We start from the raw sequence: 16,023 nt of genomic DNA on the forward strand, positions 1-16,023 counted from the left end.
CCAATTTGAGGCAGACAGCAGCGCCATTTTTAAGAAGGGAACAAAGCCTTTATTGCCAGAACACACGTGGATGTCCTGGGGAGAGCATCTGACCAGATAGGAGAGAAGATCAGTCAGGATTCAAGCAGCTAATTCACCTAGAAGATTTACCCAGAACAGGTAAGTGTTTGTAATAATGAAATGTAGGTCTAAATGTGCTCACTGTGTGTATACATGTCTTGTATGTCTTGTATGGGTTTCATTTGGATTGTTCCTTCTTTGTTATTTGTAATGTCATTTTTTTTTTGTCTTCCATTTCTTTCTGCTGTGTGTTAGCATGTATTTTCTCTTTTCTTTGATTAATAGATGTCCTGTTTTGAATTTTTTTTTTTCTGCTTGTATATGTAGTATGTCTTTGCAATACAATTGACTGTTCTAAAAATATATGCAATTATAATGTGTTTATTATTTTTTCTTAATTTGTTTTTTTTGTAGTGATATATTTTGTTCTGACCGTCCTGAATATTTTTTCTATAATTGTTATAATTCCATCTTTACTCTTTATACCCTGGTATGTCTACAAAAACTATTGGGGGGGGGGGGGGGGGGGTTGTGGTGGTGTGTTTTTTATTTTTTCATCCTCTCCTCTCCACCATTTTGTCCTGTAGTTTCTCCTGTCCTCACTCCTCCGTCCTGCTCTGTCTTCCTCCCTGCTTCTGTTTTACTAAGCCAACAACTACTTACTACTACACCTCCCTCCTCCCCTCCTCCCCTCCTTCATCCTTGTCCTCACTCCTCAGTCCTCCCTCCTCACTCCTCAGTTCTTGTCATTCCTCATTCGTCACTCCTCTGTCCTTGTCGTCACTCCTCTGTCCTTGTCGTCACTCCTCTGTCCTTGTCATTCCTCATTCCTCTGTCCTTGTCGTCATTCCTCAGTCCTCTGTCCTTGTCGTCATTCCTCAGTCCTCGTCAGTCCTCATTCCTCACTCCTTGTCCTCATTCCTCACTCCTCACTCCTTGTCCTCATTCCTTCCTCCTCAGTCCTTGTCCTCATTCCTCCTAATTCCTCAGTCCTTGTCCTCCCTCCTCCTCCTCATTCCTCAGTCCTTGTCCTCCCTCCTCCTCCTCCTCATTCCTCAGTCCTTGTCCTCCCTCCTCCTCCTCCTCCTCATTCCTCAGTCCTTGTCCTCCCTCCTCCTCCTCCTCATTCCTCAGTCCTTGTCCTCCCTCCCTCCTATTCGTCCTTACTTTATCCACCAACCTCATCTATACTTCTATTCATAACACTTAGACCCCTTTCACACCAGGGCGTTTTGCAGGCGCTATAGCGTTAGAAATAGCGCCTGCAATCCGCCCTAAAGAAGCTGCACCATTGTGTGTAGTGTGAAAGCCCCGAGGGCTTTCACACTACAGCGGTGCGCTGGCAGGACGTCAGAAAAAAGTCCTGCCAGCAGCTTCTTTGGAGCAGTGAAGGAGCGGTGTGTTTACCGCTTCTCCACCGCTGCTCCCCATTCAAATCAATGGGGCAGCGCTGTAATGCCGCCGGCATAACGCCGCTATTGCCGGCAGTTTTAACCCTTTCGCGGCCGCTAGCGGGGGGTAAAAGCGCCCCGCTAGCGGCTGAAATGCGCCGCAAATCTGGCGGTAAAACGCCGCTAAAAATAGCGGCGTTTTACCGCCGACGCTATCAGCGGTGTGGTGTGAAAGGGGTCTTAAGCAACCTCCACTCCTTTCCAAATATATAACGATAACTTTTTTTTTTTTATTGTTTTTCGTAGATCCAAATTCCATCTGTCCAAAGCGATTGATTGACTTTCATCGACATCTTTTATTGCAGGTTTGTTAAACTTTCAGTGCAATTAAATAAACTGTGACATTATCTTAAAATCTGATTAATGCAATTTACAAAAAAGATATGCGTGTGTGTATTTGTTTTAATTTTTTTTTTGGTTAAATTTATTTATCTAATGTTTTTATTATATTTATTAACGCATTATTTATTTATTTTTATTCCATAGATTTGAAGAGACAAGTGGATTTGATTTATTTCAAAACCATGCCTGAAAAATTCAAGTTTAATACATTGGTTTGATTTATTAATTCTGTATCCTAATTTTTTATTTTTATTTTGGGGGGGGGGGGCGGAGTTGTGTGTCTCTTTTTCTCGCTCGCTCTTCACTCACTCGCTCACTCTTCTCTGTTTCTCGCTCACTCTTCATTCGCTCACTCTTCTCTGTTTCTCGCTGACTCTATGTTCGCTCTTCACTCGCACGCTCTTCTGTCGCTCGCTCTTCTCTGTTACTCGCTGACTCTTTACTCGCTCTTCTCTGTTACTCGCTGACTCTTCACTCGCTGACTCTTCACTCTTCTCTGTTTCTCACTGACTCTTCTCTCGCTCGCTCTTTGCTCGTTCTTCTGTTTCTCGCTCACTCTTCACTCGCTCACTCTTCTGTTGCTCTCGCGCTCTTTGCTCTCGCGCTCTTTGCTCTCGCGCTCTTTGCTCGCTCTTTGCGCTCTCTCGCTCTTTTCTCTCTCTCTCGCTCTTTTCTCTCGCTCTCTCTCTGCTCTCGCTCTTTGCTCTTTTTCTCGCTTTTTCTCGCTCTTTTCTCTTTTTCTCGCTTTTTCTCGCTCTTTTCTCTTTTTCGCTCTTTTTCTCGCTCTTTTCTCTTTTTCGCTCTTTTTCTCGCTCTTTTCTCTTTTTCGCTCTTGCTCTCGCTCTTTTTTCTCTTTTTTGCTCTTGCTCTCGCTCTTTTCTCTCGCGCTCGCTCGTTTCGCTCTCTCTCTCACGCTCACTCTCTCTCTCTCTCGTTCCTCTCGCTCGCTCTTTTCTCGCTCACTTACTCTTTTCTTTCTCGCTAGCTCTTTTCTCTCTTGCTCACTGCTCACTGTTGTGTTTTTTTTTTTATTTCTGCCTCTCTCGCTTCCTCTTTTCTTGCTCGCTCTTCACTAGCTGTCTTCACTATTTCTCTCTTTCTCTCAAATTAGGGTCTAAATAGAATTTTTTTTTTTTCTTTTTAGTTTTGAATAGTTGTGTGTGTGTGTGTGTGTGTGTGTGTGTGTATATATATTTACTTTATTTTTTTTGTAGATTTGTCTTTGAATAAAATGTTTAATAAAATTATTTAAAATTAAATAAAATTCTTCTATTTTAATACTGTTGCTGTCTTTTGTTTTTCTTTGAGTGTGTGTGGGAAAAAAATATATATAATATAATCTAATTTTTCTTTCTTTGTAGTTAAAAAAAAATGTATGCCAATATAAATACCAAGTAAATAAATAAAAAAAAAAAACAAAAAAAATATATATATATATATATACACACACACACACACACACACACACACACACACACACACACACACACACACACACACACACACACACACACACACACACACACACACACACACACACACACACACACACACGGTCAAAACCAGCCAGAGCGGAGAATCATAGAGGAGAGAGCGGCGCTGGAGTTAGAGGAAAGGTAAGTATTAAAGATCTTTTACCTTACAGCAAAAAATATTATAAAGATTAATTAAACTTAAATTATTATTATTTTTAATTTATATATTTTAAGTTTAATTTATCTTTATAATATTTTTTGCTGTAAGGTAAAAGCTCTTTTTTAATATTTACCTTTCCTCTAACTCCAGCGCCGCTCTCTCCTCTGATTCTCCGCTCTAGCTGATTTTGACCTTGTTTATCTTTGTTGCCATCACAACGGGGCGGGACTTCCTACGACGACGCCCGTTGTGATGAGAACCTGTGGGGTTGATGGCGGCGTTACTGCGCATGCGTGAGATTGGCGCTCGAACGGGGGCGGTGCATGCTGGTCCATCAGCAGCACCGTATCCCGGAAGAGGATGCCTGTGGGCTTCACATGCCCACAGGCAAGATGACAACGGGCAGCATGACTTTTTATAAGTTACATCATGTGTAAAAAAACGGACAGACAAAGTATTTTGAAACAGAACAAGTGAGTGATATAATTGACCATGTTAATCGTGATTTTGCAAAAAAAAAAAAAAAAAATGTTGGAGACAGTGGAACCCCGCTTTAAGCCCACTTACTGTGACAAAGTACCCCATGATTAGTGGGTCCTACACTATCCATAAGCTGGGAGATCCTGCTTCTCTAAACCATGGGAGCAATACACTCCTCTATATGGGAGAACTAGAGGTCACCCAAAAGGATTTGGTCAGAATCCATACAATAGACAAACAATATATTTGGGGGCACACCCTAAAAGATGCTGTGATCACAACCCGACAGGGGTTCTAATCCCCCTCCATTCCGCTCTTCTCCAGTTGTATCGGTTCCTCTCCTGGACTGAAATGGCTTCCTCTGATCTCACCGCACACTGTGAGCTTCTCACCATGTGCATTAGAAGTTGCAGCAAATCAGAGAGAGTCCGGCTCATTTCCTGGCCGGGGTGGGGGGGGGGGGCAGTCAGCGTTATCTTGCCCTTTCCTCCCCAGCCTGACTGTCACTGACCCTGCCCCTTTCATTTATTGAATTCCAGCCAGGGCTGTCTTTAATATTGATTGGATCCTGGGTATATATTTTCTTGGGCCCTTCTGAATCCACCTATTAAAATGGAGCTCCACCCTCTTTTTTAAGTCCTCTGCATACCCTGCTTCTCTGCCCCCTTAAACACATTTGGTGTATATATATATATTTTTTTTATTTATTTATTTTTTTTTTTAAACTCACAGTTTTATTGTCAATTGTTTTGTGTGCTTCCTGTTTCCAGCTGCGTTATTGCCCATCCGCTATGCCTCCTGGGACATGATTTTTAGCAATCCCAGAAGGCAATAGGGGCCGCTGGGCTGTAGTATCGCATTATTTCCAAACCGGAAATGACGCAATACAAGGCGGCGCCGGCTGGCGCCATTTTAAGTAAGGGCGATGTGGCTTTTGTTGCCAGTAAACTCGGAAAGCGGCATCATCGGCAGTACAAGCGCCTTTCTAGTGGGAGATCTACAGCAAGCAGCTACTTCTCGGAGGTAAGTACTTTTGTCATCCATGGAGTGTTATGGGTGCAGTGTCGAGTGGGGCAGATGGAGCTGTGCTGGGGCAGATGATGATGATGGTGCTGTGCTGGGGCAGATGATGGTGCCGTGCTGGGGCAGATGATGATGATGGTGCCGTGCTGGGACAGATGATGATGATGGTGCTGTCCTGGGGCAGATGACGATGATGGTGCTGTCCTGGGGCAGATGATGATTATGATGGTGCTGTGCTGGGGCAGATGATGATGGTGCTGTGCTGGGGCAGATGATGATGGTGCTGTCCTGGGGCAGATGATGATTATGATGGTGCTGTGCTGGGGCAGATGATGATGGTGCTGTGCTGGGGCAGATGATGATGGTGCTGTGCTGGGGCAGATGGTGATGTGCTGGGGCAGATGATGATGTGCTGGGGCAGATGATGATGATGATGATGTGCTGGGGCAGATGATGATGTGCTGGGGCAGATGATGATGATGATGTGCTGGGGCAGATGATGATGATGATGTGCTGGGGCAGATGATGATGTGCTGGGGCAGATGATGATGATGATGTGCTGGGGCAGATGATGATGATGATGATGTGCTGAGGCAGATGATGTGCTGAGGCAGATGATGATGATGTGCTGGGGCAGATGATGATGATGTGCTGAGGCAGATGATGATGATGTGCTGGGGCAGATGATGATGATGATGTGCTGAGGCAGATGATGATGATGTGCTGGGGCAGATGATGATGATGATGATGTGCTGGGGCAGATGATGATGATGATGATGTGCTGGGGCAGATGATGATGATGGTGCTGTGCTGGGGCAGATGATGATGGTGCTGTGCTGGGGCAGATGGTGATGTGCTGGGGCAGATGATGATGTGCTGGGGCAGATGATGATGATGATGATGATGTGCTGGGGCAGATGATGATGTGCTGGGGCAGATGATGATGATGATGTGCTGGGGCAGATGATGATGATGATGTGCTGGGGCAGATGATGATGATGATGTGCTGGGGCAGATGATGATGATGATGATGTGCTGAGGCAGATGATGATGATGTGCTGAGGCAGATGATGTGCTGAGGCAGATGATGATGATGTGCTGGGGCAGATGATGATGATGTGCTGAGGCAGATGATGATGATGTGCTGGGGCAGATGATGATGATGATGATGTGCTGGGGCAGATGATGATGATGTGCTGGGGCAGATGATGATGATGATGTGCTGGGGCAGATGATGATGATGATGTGCTGGGGCAGATGATGATGATGATGTGCTGGGGCAGATGATGATGATGATGTGCTGGGGCAGATGATGATGATGATGTGCTGGGGCAGATGATGATGATGATGTGCTGGGGCAGATGATGATGATGATGTGCTGGGGCAGATGATGATGATGATGATGTGCTGAGGCAGATGATGATGATGTGCTGAGGCAGATGATGTGCTGGGGCAGATGATGATGATGTGCTGGGGCAGATGATGATGATGTGCTGGGGCAGATGATGATGATGTGCTGAGGCAGATGATGATGATGTGCTGGGGCAGATGATGATGATGATGATGTGCTGAGGCAGATGATGATGATGTGCTGGGGCAGATGATGATGATGATGATGTGCTGGGGCAGATGATGATGATGATGATGTGCTGGGGCAGATGATGATGTGCTGGGGCAGATGATGATGATGATGTGCTGGGGCAGATGATGATGATGATGTGCTGGGGCAGATGATGATGATGATGTGCTGGGGCAGATGATGATGATGATGTGCTGGGGCAGATGATGATGATGATGTGCTGGGGCAGATGATGATGTGCTGGGGCAGATGATGATGATGATGATGATTTGCTGGGGCAGATGATGATGATGATGATGATGATGATGTGCTGGGCCAGATGATGATGATGATGTGCTGGGGCAGATGGTGATGGTGATGTGCTGGGGCAGATGGTGAAGGGGGTGATGTGCTGGGGCAGGTGAAGGGGGTGATGTGCTGGGGCAGATGATGATGATGATGATGTGCTGGGGCAGATGATGATGATGATGATGTGCTGGGGCAGATGATGATGATGATGATGATGATGATGATGATGTGCTGGGGCAGATGGTGATGGTGATGTGCTGGGGCAGATGGTGATGTGCTGGGGCAGATGGTGAAGGGGGTGATGTGCTGGGGCAGATGATGATGATGATGATGATGATGATGTGCTGGGGCAGATGATGATGATGATGATGATGATGATGATGATGATGATGATGATGATGATGTGCTGGGGCAGATGATGATGATGTGCTGGGGCAGATGATGATGATGATGTGCTGGGGCAGATGATGATGATGATGATGATGTGCTGGGGCAGATGGTGATGGTGATGTGCTGGGGCAGATGGTGAAGGGGGTGATGTGCTGGGCTGGGGGTGATGATGATGGTGCTGTGCTCGGGGTGCTGCGGGAGATGGTGGTGATGTGCTGGGATCCCCCCTCTCTCTCTCCTCCCCCCCCCCCTCTCTCTCTCTCTCTCTCTCTCTCTCTCTCCCTCCCCCTCTCTCTCTCTCACCCCTCTCTCCCTTTATTGTAATTATAAAAAGTCTTTTACAAATATTGTTACATTTATAAAAATATATTTTTGTGTGTCTTTTTTTATTATTTTAATATATGGTTATAGGTCACTTTGTATCTCTCACGTAACACTAAGAATATATACATTTATTTCTCTATCACAGGAGATGGCAAACAAAAATCTCTCTCTCTCTCCTATATTTTTTGGTGGAAATTCATTAGTCCTTGTTGTGCACCTGGGCACACTTTTTGACCCTGCCATCTGATTGTTAGAACAGAAAATGAGACTCATCAGACCAGTCAACATTTTTTCAATCTTCTATTGACAAAATTTGGTGATCCTGTGACAATTGTAGCCTCAATATCATCATGTACTTAGATGACTGGAGTGGCACCCAGTGTGGTCTTCTGCTGCTGTAGCCCATCTGCTTGAAGGTTCAAATTTGTTGAGCATAAAGAGATGGTATTCTGCATACCTTGGTTGTAAATAGTGATTATTTGAGTAACTGTTGCCTTTCTAAAATCTGTACCATTAAAAACTCCGAACTCACATATGAAGTAGGGATTTTAACACACAAATAACAAATGGTCCATAATGGAGACACACTTACCACACCCCCTATCCATGCCCCTATAGGGAGCACCGTGCTCAAAGCCCACCCACTTGTGTGACATTAGCAAATTTAAAATCATTATTGTGACACTGATTTCCTCCCAGTCAATCATGGGAAAAGGGTCCTGAGACACAACTGGGTGGGAGTCCTACCTAAGACCCGATTGGCTGTGATGAGAAGCAAACGCCATGACTCGGTGGAGATGCAGGGGTAAACCACCATAGCCATGACATAGATGGGGTAAGTGCGGGACTGGCAGGCAGCCAATGGGCGAGCAAAGTGGCGATCAAAGGATGTTGTGTGGGTGGAGTGAGTTTGCTAGGTGGACCACCCCACCCCCCAACAAAAAAAAATTAAGCAAAAGCAACCAATGCACATAGATGATGCCCTGTGCATATTTACTCATTTTTAACATAATTATATATCTATATAACATAGAGAAAGTTGTTTGTGCAAATAGTTGTAAATTAGCACCATCCCATCTAACACCATAACACATGCCCCATTTCTACATTAATATGCTCAGTTTGAATACATTTAGATGCATAAATGAATTTTGTTGCTGAGATTATTATTTTTTTTTTTTTATGAAAAGGTGTACAGAAAAAAGTAGTCACTGGGTGAAAAAAAAAAAAAAAAAATATATATAAATAAATATATATATATATATATATATATATATATATATATATATATATATATATATATATATATATATATATATATTCACACACACACACAACAAGATACATATATAATAAGAGATATATCTACATAGATATATACATACATACACACATAACAAGATACATATATAACAAGATATATATCTCTTGTTATGTAGATATATCTGCACAGAAACAAATGATTTAGTTTACAATTAGTATATATTTAAAACTCCTTCCTTTTGCTGCTAATTTATGTTGTTATAAATGCACTATATTTCCTGGTTCCTGGAGGGAGGAGGGGTTTGCATAGCTAAGGGGAAGCAACTTCCTCTGGCACTGCCGTTGCTATGGAAACCTGACCTGAAACTTATTTCACTGCTTGTGCAGCACTGAGCATGTGCGAGATTTGCAAGGCTGAGATCCAGGAAGAAATACAGTCTGGCTTCAGATGCCCACACCTAAGATAGCCACAGTCTACTGCAAGTTTATAAAGTTACAAAATACTGTAATAACCTAACAAAACGGACCTTTGTTTACAGACTAACTTTACTAGAATGCATTAAGCTTGTGTATGATAAGTTATTTTTATTTAAAAAATCAAATTTGGCCGGACCACCACTTTAAGCACATGTACACCTGGAGTCCTAAACAAGGATCATACTCACAATGTCCAAGGACAGCTTTCACACACCAGCTTCCATGTCACATTCTCTTGTAATAAAAGGCTCCATTTTTAGATTAATTTCCAAAGGTGATGTCCTCCAGCAATCCCAGAATCCTGATTCCTCCAGGCTCTCAGCTAAGCACCTGCTGAGGCCCATCATCAGTTCTTCAGTACACAAGCGGCATCTCAGGGGCCGCAGCCCCAGGGCAAGGACACTCTGAACATGCCGCCCAAACATTTATCTTCTCCCTCAGCCACCTTCTGTGTGCATCTCCCAGGGATTGGCTGAGAATAGATAAATATTCATAACATCAGTGGTTGACCCTCCTACTCTATTCTCTGGAAGCTTCTTCCAGAGGCAGGCAGAAGTAATCAACCACCAAGCTTAGAAAGACCTGACCAAAAAAAATTAAAAATCTAAAGCAGTATTAAATCCAAAACCACAAATATATTGTATTGCACCTTATCAATCATTAGATGTGGTGGCTGCATTCGTTTTATTTTTTAGGCTTTTCCCCTCTGTTTTCACCTGATGATCTGGCCAGTAACACACCTCCTGCCCCCACTAGGGATGAAGGAGCACAGGAAGCACCTTTGAACAGCAGCATTGTCAGTCTGAGGGGAGGGGAGTGTTATATGTACTAGCAGATTAAGATACACAAACAAATTGAAGCCAGACTCCAGCTAACACTTTGTAAGCAGTCACAGCAACAGTTTTTTTTTTCATTTGGGGTTAATACTTTACATAAATAAAAGCTGATCTTTGTAAGCACCGCTGTCAGTGGTAAATGGTTTGTCTCAACCTTTAACTACTAAATATGCAAGAGAGCTTGTTCTCTTGAAAAACAACAGACATACTGGCCAGATCACCAGATGAAAATAAAGGAAAGTAAGCCTAAAAAGGAAAACTAATGCAGCTATCACATCTAAGAACTGGTAAGCTGCAATATAATAAGTTTGCTTTTGGATTTAATACTGCTTTACCTAGCTAGGCTAGGGTGCTTCATAAGAGATAAAGCAAAGGTAAAGATGACATTTGGTAAAACAGTGGCATCTACCATAATTCTTTCATGACAGATTCCCTTTAAGTATGGCCATATAAATTCATGTTGTCCACTATGGGACATCTTATGAGCTATAATGTTTATTGTGCCTCAAGGCAGGACAGAATTTTATTGATAATATATTATAAATCTGATACTTAAAATGTCACTAAACCAACATTATTCTGTATTCTGCAAAAAACCTAGTCAATCCTGCTATTCTATATCTCCCCCTTCTGTCCATGTCCCCAATTCATCTAGAGATTTTTCATAGCAGTGTTGACAGCTCTGCACATGCTCAGTTTTCAGTGAGATTCTATGCTGAGCATTCCCCCCATCACATCTGAGCAGCCCATGTAACTATATAATCACTCATGTGGGTGTATACACAGTGCTAAATGACAGCCCACTCCCTCCCTCCTCTTCTATATCCACTAACCTGCTTAAAGCGGAGGTCCACCCTAAAGTGGACCTTCCGCTCATTGGAATCCTCCCCCCTCCAACGCCACAATTGGCACCTTTCAGGGGGGAGTGGGTGCAGATACCTGTACGGTACAGGTATCTGCACCCACTTCCGGCGTAGATTCTGCAGAAGGTACGACCCTTTCCGCAGAATCTACGCCCCTTTCCGAAAGTCCCCCGCTGCCTGCTGGGAAACACACGGATCCCAGAGACAGCGGGGACCATCCTTATTGCGCAGCGCGACTCGCAAATGCACAGTAGGGAACCGGGAAATTAAGCCGAAAGGCTCCACTTCCTGATTCCCATACCCAAGATGGTGGCGGCAGCACCCGGGTGCCGACATCGCGGGCGCGCTGGACAGGTAAGTGTCACTATTTTAAAAGTCAGCAGCTGCAGTATTTGTAGCTGCTGGCTTTTAAAAAAAAAAAAAAAAACGCGGACTCCCGCTTTAACACCATGGGGGTGGGATATTACATCTTGATTGATGGAGGCTTCACCTCCCTCTTATTCTAAGACACAGGCTGGAGGGGTGGGACACAGCCTGTGACTAGCATAAATCCACCCACACCATGTTATTACCAAAAAATAATAAAGATTTAATTTCAATTATATATTTGTATGGCGATTTAAAACAATTTATTGGCTTTAATTATTTATTTTTACTCAGTATTTCAAAGGCTGTTTTTTTTTTTTTGAACATGTGACCAGCAGCAGAGGACTCCTTCTGCCTATATTTCCCTGCAGACAGGCTGGGAGAGAGCTGTGTCATGTGACAGCTGTATATCTATTAGGAAAAGGCATTTAGATTTTTTTTTTTTTATTAAAGTGTAACTCCACTTTTGTTGAGAAAAAAATATTCCCCTCTGGATGATCTATGTACATTGCAAGGATTATAACAACCTTTGTTGCAGATTCCTACATTTTGTTATTCTGAAGAAATCCATGTGTGTTTGTCTGTGAGTTTAATGGGAGTGGTTTCATACATCCGCTGTGGCAGCTGCAGGGCGCTAATGAGGAAAGCTGCTGGGCCTGCATCCCTTTAGATGTGTTCCTATTGGAAATATCTCACCAAAATGACATTTTTGTTGCAGGGGATGCCTGAAATCTGACATGTATTTTAGGCAGACTACTGTGAAAATTGGTGTGCCAATAAAACAAGCAGAAAGTGATGTTTTTGGGGAGTGGCCAGTACACATTCTGTTTACAGAACAACGCCAGGTAGCCATATTGCTTTGCATTGATAGAAAATTACAGTGGCTGCAGATTGAAAAGGAAAGGTAATTTTTAATAACATTCAATTACAATAAGACTTGTATTGCAATTTAAAATTATTACAGTGCCATTATAAATATACAGAATCAGAAGGGACAATGTAAATTAACAATGGGGGTTATTTACTAAAGGAAAAGCCACTTTACATTTAAAGTGCACTTGGAAGTTAAGTCGCTGTAGATCCGAGAGGGACATGCGAGGAAAATAAAAAACAGCATTTTAGCTTGCACGTGATTGGATGATAAAATCAGCAGAGCTTCCCCTCATTTCAGATCTACCCCTTAGATTTAGAGCGACTGCACTTCCAAGTGCACTTGCAGCGCAAAGCGGATTTGCCTTTCGTAAATAACTCCCAGTGTGTGTTTAGTAAAACTTTAACATAGATCAGTAGTCGAGGCCTTCATGTTTTAGAATTCTAATTCTGCGTCACTGTTCCAGGTCAGTAAGACAGAAAATACAGAAACTATTGGACCAGCACGGCAGGCAGGCAACTAGCATTTTCAGCAGAGAACGGCAATGGCAACCTTCATAATCCCAAAGTACAGGTTTCCTTTAAGTAACTTTTGTTCAGCGATCTTTCTAGTTCAAAAGCACAGCAGGTCATCCGGGGAACAGATGTCTATCTGAAAAGCTTCTCTGTGTACCACGCCAAGCTTGCTAATGAAATCCCAGCTATATGTTCCAGGCAAGCAATAATCATCTGCACCTTGCAGAGTCATGTGACCTCTTTCATGTAGAGGTTCTGAGCAGCTCTGGCTAACATAACCATGAACCAATTCAAAATCATAAGCAATTTCGGAGTAATAAAATGTTTCCGCATGTCCCCTGATTATGTGCACCGTGTATAGATCAGAAGACACATGGAGCTTATGTTCTATGCTACATATTCTATGCACCTGGCTACACCTCTCTGTACAAGTGCTTTGCACAGTGGATGAAGTTTAAAGTGACACTTAACTCTGGTTTAAAAAAAAAATACTTAAAGTAGAACTAAACGCAAAACTTTTTTTTCTTCATTTTTAACCTCCCTGGCGGTAATCCCGAGTCTGGCTCGGGTTGGGATTTTACTATCATAAGCGGTAACCCCGAGCCAGACTCGGGGTCACATCGCTGGATACAGGGAGAAGTTACTTACCTTGTCCCCTGGATCCAGCGATGTCCTCCGCGCTGTGTGATCAAGCTGTCCTCCGCTCGATTCACACAGTGCCCCGAATGCCGCCGAGCTCCATTCCCTGCGACGTTACAGCGCATGGGAGTGGAGATCGGCGCCAAATTCAAAAAAGTAAAAACACACAAAACACAAACAGTACTGTAATCTTACAGATTACAGTACTGTATAAAAAAAGACACACCCCCTTTGTCCCTAGTGGTCTGTGCAGTGCCCTGCATGCACTTTTATATTATAAATACTGTTTTTTCTGCCTGGAATTTGGAGATTGTCCATAGCAACCAAAAAGTGTCCCTTTATGTCAAAGGTGATTTTAGACCAACTAGAAAACAGCGATAATAAATTATAATCACTTGCAGAATTGAGCGATAGCGATTTGTGGGGAAATTCGTTATCAAACACTAAATCCAATGACAGCGACAATTCTGCAAATTAGCAAATTTCAGTGTTTTTGGATTTGATTACATTATTGAATCATTTTTATTATTATTTATTATATTATAAACTTTATCATACCTGGGATGTCTGCTAGACTCTGGTTTGAACAGATTTAAGAGAGTTATTCCTAAGAATTACAGGACTACAATATAAAACGTCAAATTTCCATGCAAAATAATTGTACCGCTTTCAACACCTAAAACCAGAACTAATCATACCGCCAGGGAGGTTAATAGATTAAGGGAGGGTTATAACCCTTGTCAATTTGATTTTAGCCATCTGTGCCCCATTGGAGAGATTTCCCTGTACTTCCTGTCCCATAGCCAAAACAAGAAGTGAGAGGAAATCTCTCCAAAAGTGAGGCAATCTATAGTTATCACCAGGATCAGCAGAACTAGTGTCCCCATTGGAAGATTCCACCTCTCTAATGCCCCGTACACATGATCGGACTAACCGGCGGACTTAGTCAGGCGGACCAGAGTCCATCGGACAATTCGATCATGTGTGGACACCAGCTGACTTTTTCTTCCCAAAAGTCCGGTGGACTGTGTGCTCAGATAAGGGTCTGGTATGGACTTTGGGGGGACCCCCACGCCATTTTCTGCTTAGGAGTTACCCCTAAAACCCATAGCAGGCGACGGGGCTCGCAAGGTGTCAATCTCGCCGTCGTACCTGAAGTCACGTTCAAAATGAATGGACTTTAGTCCATGTGTGGGCAAGTCTGTTCATTTGGAAAGTCTGGCGGACCTCTGCCAAAAGTCTGGCAGATTGTCCGCCGGATCTAGTCCACCGGAAAGTCAGTTCGTGTGTGTGCAAGTCTACTTGTTCAGAAAGTCCGGCAGACCTCCGCTGCTAAGTCCACCGGATAGTATGATCATATGTACAGGGCATTAATGTTCTGGAGACAACCCAAAATGTGGGATTTCCTTTTACTTTCACATTTGGTGATAAAAGTAAACATGACAAATAGACATTGTAAATCTCACAGACAGCAATAAAAACTTGACAGGGGTGGGGTTCCCTACCAAATCTTATACCAGGCCTTTGAGGTCTGATATGGATTTTTAAGGGGACCCTATGAAAAAGTACAGGGGCACAGGGGATTCTCAGCTGAAAGTCCGACAGACGCCGGACCCTGCCGGGAAGAAATGATAGGTGATGATATCGCGGCTCTGGCCACTCACAGCGCGGGAGCCACGATACCCAGAAGAAATGCCGAGGGAACATGTCAGCTCCCTTGGCGTGGATCGGGCCAGGTGTCGGGGCCTCGTTCTAAGGTATTTCATAATGAGCAAGTATGCAGTGCATACTAGCTCATTATGCCTTTTCCTTTGCAGATGAGTAAAAAACTAAAAATTCAGCGGGTATACAACCGCTTTAAACAAAAAAATAAAATAAACAGCACAGCATAGGAAAGAAGCATGGAACGTAACCGGTTCCTGACCAGCGCACGCCGATGTACGTCGGCAGAATAGCACAGGCAGGCATATTGGCGTACAGGTACGTCCAATCTTTAATGCCGCCCTGCCAGGCGGCGCGCTCGCATGCTGGTTGAGACTCCCATGAGTCCGGTCGTGGGTCCCGCAGACTTGATCGCCGCGGACATACCCGCGATCGTCTCACGGGGCGGCTGAATGAGGAAATGACGTTGTAAACAGCATTTCCCCTGTTCTGCCTAGCAACTAGTGACGCTGATCTCTGCTCCATGTGATTGGAGCAGATGTGTGATATGATTGGAGCAGAGATCAGTGTTCACTAAATTAAAGCCCATCCCCCCCCCCCCCCGCAGTTAGTAACACACCCCTAGGAACACTTAACCCCTACACTGCCACCCACTGGTTAACCCCTTCACTGCCAGTGTCATTTACACAGGAATCAATGCATTTATATAGCAGTTATTGCTGTATAAATGACAATGGTCTCAAAAATGTGTCATAAATGTCCGATGTGTCCGCCATAATGTCCCAGTCACAATAAAAATCTCTGATTGCCGCCATTACTAGTAAAAAAAAAAATTATAAATAAAAATGCCATAAAACTATCCCCTATTTTGTAAACGCTATAACAATAATAATTTGCGCAAACCAATCAATAATCGCTTATTGCATTTTTTTTTTACCAAACATATGTAGAAGAATACG

At 43.5% G+C, this 16,023-nt stretch overlaps 1 long non-coding RNA gene across 1 annotated transcript; it reads left to right on the forward strand.

Annotated features, from left to right (window-relative positions):
- The first annotated feature begins 27 nt into the window (after positions 1 to 27).
- LOC143926557 (uncharacterized) lies at positions 28 to 2,983 on the forward strand. The gene is made up of 3 exons (XR_013262098.1): positions 28 to 159; positions 1,758 to 1,816; positions 1,998 to 2,983. It is a non-coding gene; the product is annotated as an uncharacterized LOC143926557 (long non-coding RNA).
- Positions 2,984 to 16,023: the final 13,040 nt, after the last annotated feature.

This window comes from Lithobates pipiens, unplaced genomic scaffold (genome assembly GCF_037356315.1).
Source record: "Lithobates pipiens isolate NorthernLeopardFrog02 unplaced genomic scaffold, aLitPip1_a1.2 Scaffold_23, whole genome shotgun sequence".
NCBI lineage: Eukaryota > Metazoa > Chordata > Amphibia > Anura > Ranidae > Lithobates > Lithobates pipiens.